At 40.1% G+C, this 10,053-nt stretch overlaps 1 long non-coding RNA gene across 3 annotated transcripts in view; it reads left to right on the forward strand.

The window, feature by feature from the left end:
* The window catches only part of LOC109962557 (uncharacterized), an 11,676-nt gene extending 2,125 nt beyond the window's left edge, over nt 1-9,551 (forward strand). Inside the window, exons 3-4 of one of the 3 annotated variants that reach the window (XR_002275278.1) lie at nt 6,283-6,928; nt 7,039-9,551. This is a non-coding gene — a long non-coding RNA (uncharacterized LOC109962557). Of the gene's footprint in view, nt 1-6,282 lie in introns of all 3 variants that reach the window. The other 2 variants (XR_002275279.1, XR_002275277.1) reach the window with 2 other exon arrangements.
* Nucleotides 9,552-10,053: the final 502 nt, after the last annotated feature.

A 10,053-nucleotide genomic window follows, 5' to 3' on the forward strand; every position in this document is an offset into this window, starting at 1 on the left:
GTGGGTGTGTGTGTGTGTGTGTGTGTGCGTGTGTGTGTGTGTGCGTGTGTGTGTGTGAGGGAGAAAGAGAGAGGGGATGACAGAAATAGAGGGAAAACAGCAGGAAAGCACAAGAGAGAGGCAGAGCATTTGTGATGGTGTTGCGATTGCTGCTATCTGTGGAAGATGGGATAAAACAAGCAGTGTGAATTATATGCTACTGAGTGAACATGCTCTGAATACATAACTAATCCCTTTTGCCCTGAGTCATTATCAGCTTTAGCAGAGTGTCTAGAAACCGCAGACAACAGTGTTTGATTTCAAATCAAAAACCAGACTCCCTTGGTACGGTCAGTGCATTTTAGATAAACTGGTAGTTATTACTGGTTTTGTGTTGTGTGTGCGTGTCGATGCACAGCATAGTGATTGGAATGGGCACTGGCTGTAAAGTTAGGCTGTTTCGTGTAATAGTGAATTAAATGTAAATTTTACTGCAGATTATTTTTTTATTATTGATTCACCTGCTGATTATTTTCTTGAGGAATTAATTAAATATGGTCCCATAAAGCATAAAAAAATCCAAACCAACAGTGATAAGGGTCCATCACAATTTCCCAGAGACCACTGGTGATATGCAGTTTGAAAACCAGAAATATTCAGTTTACAATGCAAAACAGAGAAAAGATGCAAATTCCTATATTCAAGAAGCTGGAACTACTCTGCACATTTGTTTGAAAAATGACTAATTAATTTCCTGGATACTGACTAATGCAGAAGGGAGTGTTTCCTTTCATTAAACCAACAGAAAGTGAACACGATCATATTTTCATGTGACCACTGTGCTTTATTTATTTATTTATAGGCTTTGAGGGGACTAATGGAGGTTATGCTTTAGTTGAGGGGAAAACATGACAAACCCGAGACTGACAGAATGACAAAGTGTCTGATAGAAGGCTCAGATATGCCATTATGATGAGGGAACATCTTGATTTGATGAGTGATTGAGCTGTCATACTTTACAGAGAGCAGAGGGCAATCACAGCGGCCACAGTCTTATCAGAGAGCAAGAACAAGAAAGACAGATAACAGGGTGCCTATCAGTGTGTGTGCAAGTGTGTCATATTAAGCAGTAGATGTTTGTGGCAGCTGTCGGCCTTGTTTGAACAGCAATCACAATCAGCAGCAACAGCAGCCAAGCATGTGGTTGTGACAGAGCTGGTGAGAGACTCTCTGCCATTGCCCCACACCTTCTGCTCCTCCAGTCCTCTTCCTCCCTCCTGCTCTTCCTATCTGCCTCCTGTCCTCCTGTTGCTTCTTCACATCCTTCAGCACAAGCGACTGACATTGGATCAGTTCCACCACCACTAGTTGAGGCAGGATCTGGGTTGATTCTCCCGTTCTCCCCAACAACGTTATTACAGCGTCAGAGCTCTTTCAATCTGACTTCACAAAGCCTCTTTGTAAGGCTGTGAAAACAAGTTGTTATTCCGGTGTGGCCTTGTACAGCTCTTCTTCAGTACTGCACAGCGCTTCCTCTGTGCTACCTGTGAAGGGAGTGACGGGTTAGTTACATTTCATTGATGCTCTGAGGGGAAATATAGTTTCAGCAGCAACAAAAAAAGAAAATCTTTTACAATTATCAATTATCACACGAGTTGGCTCTGGTTTTTAGTTTTATGTACACATTGTTTCCATGTTTGTCCTTTGCTCTTAGTTCATTAAAAGCAGACGTTTAAGAGATATGTTGCTGAGTTTTGCACTAATCTTTGTTCCCTTGTAGAATTATTTGTCTGAATATGAGTAAAAACAATAATTATTGAGTTAAATATAAAAAGATGATTTCAAAAAAGCAAAAAAATTAATTTGGCTCCACGTAATCCATGTTATCAGCTCATACAAACTAGGGAGACTTGTTAATGTAAAATGTGAAAATGACAGTTAACACTAACAAAAATAAAATACAAAATGTAAAAGCTGTCAATGTAAAAATGAAGGTACTGTGTATGTTAGGAAATATGGGAAGCTGCTACTTAAATAGAGCTTCTACCTGTGCATCATTTGTTGTCTAAAATGTCTCATTATATCTATGTAGTTTTGTGTAAAAGACCAGAAGTTAGATGTCAGATTTTCTACATACTCTATACTATTTTTTTCACCTTCCATTTTTTACCCTCCCCCCACACTTCCACCTTCTCTTCTACAGCACTTCCACCCATACCTCTACACCCACCCCAACCTTTAACCTCCTGTATCCCAGCTTCATTTCTCTGTTGTTTCCCAGCCCCTCATCTGCTTAAGGAGCAGGCTAAATCCATTGTTTGATGTGGCCTTTTCATTTACTGGAGGAAGGCACAAGAGGACAGGGGGGTGGAATGGGATGCAGGGGAGCAGGGAAGGAGAGGTGAGAGAAGTGAAAGTGGTGGGGAGGAGACACTTGTGAATGAGAGAGAGAAAAAAGGAAATATTGTTAGGGCAAGGGTCCTACACCTTTCTTTTTTATTTTGGAGTTAGTGTGGAGTTGTTTAACAAGGACGTCGAATATCAACTTGTAAATACTCCCAAAATGTATTGCTCCATGGAGATTTTTTTCAAGATTCATTCACTCTTGTTGTTCTGGGGCACTACAGTACAGTGAAGTGTTTTTCTTTTTGGATTTCTTATTGAAGTTTAAAGTCCAACTCAAATTGGTATACATCAGTCTTTTTTGCATTTGAGAGGGCAAACAGTAAGCTAAACAGAACATGAATGAAAGGATAAATAAGGGATTCGTTTGGCCATGAAGCTTAATGAATCTGGGTATTTTTACCAACTTGGAATCAGCTATCAGAACCCATCCCTGCTAGTAAGCTGCATCAGTATCAGGGTTATGTACTGTCTGTATTTTTAATGTAGAGCATGGATCAGGCTGCAGATTTCTGTCGAACCCAACTGAGCGTGGCGTCCGAACCTGATCTAGACCCAACCTGCTTGAAGTATGTAGTGTCCAAACCCAACCCAAGCCTGACACATTCTCCCACCCTGAACATACTGCTCAACTTGGAGAAATAACAGTACTGCATGCAAAAAGAGAAGTTAAATATGTCATATATTTTGGTTTCTGTTCTTTGCATTTACCAGTCAAAATACAGTTTTCATACAGCCAATTCAATCTTTCATTTTAAACTGTATAAGCAAAAACTGATAACTCTATAAAGTGGATAAATTTCACACTCAGAATTCAGACAGTCAAATAAAACAGAGGTTAAATGTGGTGCTTTTTATAGTAAATATGGACTGAGTTTGGACACCACTACTGACTAGCAGCCTGCTACACAAGAGTCATAGGCTTACGTTAGCAAACAGTGTACTGCTAATGTCATTTTTAGTCTAGTTAGCTAATAAGCTAGTCAGTGATAGAACATTAAACAGCTTCAAAACTCACCTTCACTCACTTACCAACTGTACAAAGTGTAATTGTGGTCACTTTAGATACTGGTCTGGTCCTTACAGTATGTTTGCATGAGTGGTAAGCTACAGTGCAACTTCGTCTACTTTGTTTCCCTGTTTCATGACTGACAAACTGACACTGACCTGCCATTACTACAGCTTGCATTCAAATATTGCCCCAGATATCTTTTTGTTATTTTTAATAATAAAAATTAACAATACGTATAAAAATCACTTGGACATTAGTTTTGACAACTAAAAGAGATGACAAGTTTGGACTTTAACTAACTGAAGGCAGTAGTGACTTAGTTGTGGTAGCTATTGCTGCTAAAGCTACCTATTCTTTACTTCTGTTTATTCCTTTAAAAATTAAACAGAAATGTAACTCACATCACGTGTTGTGCATAGGAAAAAGAGCTTCCACCCCACCAGACCAGTTCCTTCAAGAAACAAATGTAGAAGCCTTAATTAAGTGGCAACAGGCTGAATCATTATCTTGTCACAGCATTGTGCCAGTGGCAGAGGAAAAAAACAAGAGTTGGTGTCATGGGTTTTCCTTAAAAAAACAGTACTTTTTGGGCCCACAGTCTGAGATCTAACTTGTAAAATAAGTTGAAAGATGGACAAGTATACATGTTGTTTTATGATGCAACAGTCTGACCAACAATATTGACTGACCTCAAGTAAAAAGGTCAATAAACTAAAGAAATCCTGGATGTGACAGACAGAACAAGCTCCCACTTATGAAAACAGCAGCCAGTACAAGACACACTGCATAAAAACAAGGCTGAAGTATCAAAATGGACTGATGAGCTGGAAACCGATCACCTGTTGACTCTTTTGAGTGCGATGAAGTCCAACTGTGACTGACTGACAGTCCTTTGGATTGATAAGACTGTGCAGATCACAGTGAGGGGAATTCTGGCTCTTTTTAGTGAGCCAGATCATTTGGCTCAGCTCAGCATTAAGAGCTGACACTTTTGGCTTCCAAACTGCTCTTCATTTACAGGGAACACCACTTTTATAATTCAGCCAATTTTAGCAAATGAGTTTTAACCTACAGTATGTTTGGTATGTGTACACATATATCAGCGTAACTGTACTAAACCTTATGATTTCTAGAATACCATTAGTTCACATTATGTTTGATATAAAAATAGTAATTTAAAAACATGAAACAGTGTTACACATGAATGTCGTATTTATAATGGAAGATGTAATTTAGCATTCTGCTACAAACACTAAACACATACATGCATCCATTTTTGTTATAATTCTAATGTTAATGTGAGGTCCATATCAAATGTAAAAATAAAATGAAATCAATAATAAACTATCCAAAACACAAAGCTTTCTCTGTCTAGGTCTAGGCCATCACCCCCACCCCCTTTTAACCTGAAGATATGTGACTGGTCTTATTGCCCGTGGCCATTATTCTGACTTGTATTAATCAACTAAAAAAAGGAGAAGAAAAAAAAGAAATCAGCTCTCAGAGAGGAGCTGACTCCCATTGTTCACTCGTTCTCTACCAACATATCACTAGTAGCTCAGTCAGGTTGGTAACTGCATGGATGAACCTCCTTATGTGGTCTGACGTTTGATTCTCGGCTGTGGCATGTTTGCACTTATTCTCCCTTTCTATGAGAAGCACAGGGTAGAATGAACATTGGTGTTGACTGATTGTTTGACAGTCAAACTTATGCTCAGTGGTTTTTTCCTCATGCTGAGAAAATTTGTCTCATGAAAGGCAAATGGTTTAAAACAGAGCAGAAAAACCTCCACTGCTGTTCAGCTGGAGCTGCTTGGTCCACATGACATGCAAGGTTGTGCGTCATGATTGGCTTGTAGAATAAAGGATATGGCTGTGTGTCTGTCTGTTCTCTGAGAGTCTATCACATCTGAGGTGTCAGGCTTGTCCCTTTGCACAACAATAAGAAAGGATTTATTTCAACAGCACTTACAAAGGACTATCAGCATAAAGGAAAATACATATAAATGCAAATAGACAATCGTGCATGAAAACTGGAAGGTCAGAGACCAGATCTTCATCAGGCACATGACTGCCTTTTTGTGTTTACTGACTGACCTACTTATGTACTGTTGCAACAGTACTGAACAAGCAACTGGCTGCTTGTATGTAAAGTACAGTATGTGCATGTGAGAATGAAGAGACATGTTTCCTGATTTATTTTAATTTATTAAACTATTTAATTTTTGATCTCTCAACTCTGTTATTGAGCTGAAGATAAAGCATATCATTAATATCACATATGTGCCTTAAAATTACATGTCATTTAAAATTCTTATGCAGAAAGCTTTTCAAGACAATAATGCATATATAATTAAAGCTCTATTGATTAACTTTTCATATTCAGAAGCAGACAAATAGCCATTTATATAATTATCTTTGTGCATACAGGAATGTATAACTGCAGTAGGTGTAGAAATCGGTCCATATGCTTCTTTATCACAATGTTTGTGCAGTGTAACCTGTGAGGAGACGGCTGATCGGATGTATTATATCTCTATATGTGAAACTGTGTGAACACAAACACATACTGTGGCATCATTTACATTTCAATGCTTCAGACCTGCACTCGCATGTGACTCCATATACAGAACAGCACTTCACACATCTTAATTGGTAACTATTCACATTCCCATGTATCAGGCAGGAGTGCAGAGGAAAAGGCTCGCAGAGCAGCACAGGGTATTGTTCACGGTTGATTGCATTTAAAAGCTCACATTTCTATCAAGTCTTTCAGTCTATAGAAAATGTAACAACGCTGACAATTATGTAGTTCAGTGTGCAGATTTGTACGTCTGTTTCTGTGTAAATGACTGCTGCAGTTAACGATTCACATTTTTCACTCCAAGGTCAATGCAGAGTTCTTTAGCGAAAGGCAGAACGCTTCCTCATCCACCTGCACACTGTAAGTAACTGTCAGCATGTCGGCCATCTGCCACCTCATCTTTTTCTACACTGCGTTGTGTTGTTTCTCTCACTGCAATGTTTGGAGATGGTCTGTGTGTATCTATTGCTGATTATTTCTTTTTCTGAATGGGAGACCCTTTTTTTTGCACATTTCTCCATGTGTGCAGTCTGTTATGAGTCTGCATGCAGGTGTGAAATCCAGCATGCTCCTGGGTGATCTACTGCCTCGTATGTACGACTTTTGTTGCTTTGTATGATTTTGTTCTTTGTGTAGTTTCTCACAGTGCATGTGTATTGGTTTATTTGGTGAGTGTGTATGTGTGCACACCACTTTAGGTGTGTGGATGTGTATTTCCTAAGTTTGTGTGTGTGTGTATCCATGTAAGTCTCCATATAGGTGTGTGTGTATGTGTATTTATAATCCAAGGCCATTCAATAGCACCACATGGATCCATCCCATATCCTGGTCGCCGTGGTTACCGGGGCCACTTATCACAGAGGATCCCGGCAGATCAAACAGGTGTGCATCCTGACGATGTCTCTCCTGGACGACTGTTGCTAGGAACCTTTGTTACACACAGTGCACAGGTGCTTGTCAATACTGGTGAAAATCAGCAGGAGAGAAAAATGCTGTCTTGATATCCCAGTCAGAACTGGTGTGTGTGTGTGTGTGTGTGTGTGTGTGTGTGTGTGTGTAGGTTACATGTACCTGTTGTCCTTGTGAAGAAGAGTGTTGGGTTTATTTCGTTGGAGAGGCGCTGGGTTCAGCATTCATGCTGGAATAAGGTCGATGTAAAAGTTTAAAGCCCCTGACAATGTGATTTCTTTTCTTTAACATTAGGGAGGTGATTTAGAATTTCACTCCCAGAAATTGAGACAGATCTTTTTTTATTTGTCAAACTGTTAAATTGTCAAGCAGAGGACGTCCTTCTTTACTTACTAGTGCAAGTGAAGCTCCACAATGGAACTTAGAGTCGTTCACCCTGCTTGTTAAGTGTCCCTATATTGTAAAGTTTATAACACAGATTTCTGAACTGAGACGTGTGGTCAGTGTTTTTTTTTTCAGACTTTTGAACTCTTCAATTATACAGCGGTTTGCAGTGGCTGAATAGCGCTCATAGAGTCTTTCGATTGGTGCCGGAGCCCTTTATATATTCATATGCAACAATCTAAGTACAACTTTAGGGGGGAAAACACCATTCAGTATTTAGTTGCTCTGAAATTCCTCTGCTTCATTAACTTTGTTGTTATGCTTTGATCAGATTTGACTGACAATGGCCTCAAAACACCAGTTTGAGTCAGATTCACATAGTGCTGAAACAAGACCACAGACAAAAAAAGGAAAATAAAGGAAACCACAATTGTGAAATAATCAAAACATGGTGTGTGCATGTAGGACCCCATCACTTAAAGTAAGAAGCTGAGTAAGAAATAGGTTTTCAGGACCTCTGAGTTAAAAGTAAATAATGTTTATTTCTGGATTATGGTTTGGATTTAGAGCTAGTGGTAAAATTAAACAACTTCACTGCCACCTGAGACCCTATCAGTTCAGCCTGTTTTGGCCTAAATAAAATTGTGTCAAGAACTTACAAAATCTAATTTCAGAGTGAAAACTGGGAGCACAGAAAAGAACAGACTCATAGACAAGTTCATCATCTCTGCCCTCCTACATGTCAGTGAGACAAAGTTCAGTTTACCGATTGTGATCAAACTTCATATTCCTCCTGCCAGCAAAAAAGCAGCAGATGTAACATTTCCTAGCGTGGCTTTCAAATTTGGGTTCAGGGTTAAGGAACAGATGTTGTCAATAGGAAGACAAAGAAAGGAAACAAACTGAGAGGAAGCAGTGAAATGAAATGTAATGAAATGAAAGGCTGGGTAAGATTCGAGGGCAGGAGAAAAGTGCTGGAGGCTAGAGAGCCAGGAAAGAAAGGCTTGCATCAAACATTGAACCCAGTGAGGATTCTTTGACTTGCAGACCCTGCTAAGCTCACCACTCCCCCAGTCGTGCTATGTCTACTTCCCTGCCTTTGCACACCTCACTCTCTCCCTGACACTGTGTCAATGTTGTTGTCACCCTCACCCTTTCACCTCACACCTCGCTGCTTCCTTATTTCTCCACCTCCCTCCCCCGGTTTCTACACCACAGCACCTGTTCTTCTATTCATCCACCTGCCCATCTCTCCATCCTCCAGTGCCCACTTTAACCATGTGTCCTCATGAGGCATCCTGCTGTTGATAAAACGTACCCTCCAATGTCTCTTCATCCAATCGGACTTCTGGGGTTTGCTACTCCTCCCACACTTCACCTCTATCGTATCCTATCTAATAAACTTGAAAGATCAAATATAAGCTCTCTCCAAAAATTGCCGAGCTCTTAAATCTCTTCTCCACCTGGCATTAATATACGTCTCATATGAGAGCTATATCTGACATTAAACTTAACTCCTATATACTGTTTGTGCCTTTCCCGATTATATCTCAGTCTCTCAGGTTACTTTGCACATAACATCCTCTGGTAATATTTGTGAAATAATTAATATTGACAGGAAGCACTTGGTCTTGCTCAGTCAGCTGTTCAGTCTTCAAGTATCCTTATAAATCCATGCAGAAGAGTAGGCTACAGTCTAAGCTGCCGTCCATCTGTTTGTGAGTATATATCTGGGTGCACAATCACTACATATGGACAAAAGCTGAACTCCAGGGTGTCCCAGGCACATTCACGCCTGCATTTAATCTGATTTGGTTCTATCAGATTGTAATTTTATTAGGATGTAGTTTGGTGTCAGGTGCAAAGGGGAGAAACAAAATGTATATTTTATATATTTGCCTATTCTGCTTTTGCCCCACCAGTCTTCCTTTCACCTTTTCCATATGTCATTCATTTCAGCTTTAATCCCTACATTGCACCTTTCTTTTCTCTCGCTCTCACTCCATTTCTCTTATCCACCTGGCACCTCTCTCACACCACTTCCCTCACCTCTCCTCTCTCAATAAAGCCCCCCCTCGATCTCCTCTCTTCTTTCCACTTGCTCTCCTTTTCCCAACTCAATAACCTCAGCTCTCGAGTGCTCCCCTCACCTCTCCAGCTGTGCTTCCAGCAACAGTCCCCCACCCCCACTCTGCCTGCTTCTCCCCCTACAGGACACTATATACAGGATGGTCTCTCTGCGAGAGGTCAGTGGTCTGGCTGCGTTCTCTGTTCTCCCCCTCAGTGATTCTCCAACCACGAGTGGAGATCCCAGAGTCTTTCATTGAATAGGCTGCCAAAAGGTTAAATATACAGTGGGTACGGAAAGTATTCAGACCCCCTTAAATTTTTCACTCTTTGTTATATTGCAGCCATATGCTAAAATCCTTTAAGTTCATTTTTTTCCTCATTAATGTACACACAGCACCCCATATTGACAGAAAAACACAAAATTTTTGACATTTTTGCAGATTTATTAAAAAAGAAAAACTGAAATATCACATGGTCATAAGTATTCAGACCCTTTGCTCAGTATTTAGTAGAAGCACCCTTTTGAGCTAATACAGCCATGAGTCTTTTTGGGAATGATGCAACAAGTTTTTCACACCTGCATTTGGGGATCCTCTGCCATTCCTCCTTGCAGATCCTCTCCAGTTCTGTCAGGTTGGATGGTAAATGTTGGTGGACAGCCATTTTCAGGTCTCTCCAGAGATGCTCAATTGGGTTTAAGTCAGGGCTCTGG

The sequence above is a fragment of the Monopterus albus genome, unplaced genomic scaffold (genome assembly GCF_001952655.1).
Source record: "Monopterus albus unplaced genomic scaffold, M_albus_1.0 scaffold65.1, whole genome shotgun sequence".
NCBI lineage: Eukaryota > Metazoa > Chordata > Actinopteri > Synbranchiformes > Synbranchidae > Monopterus > Monopterus albus.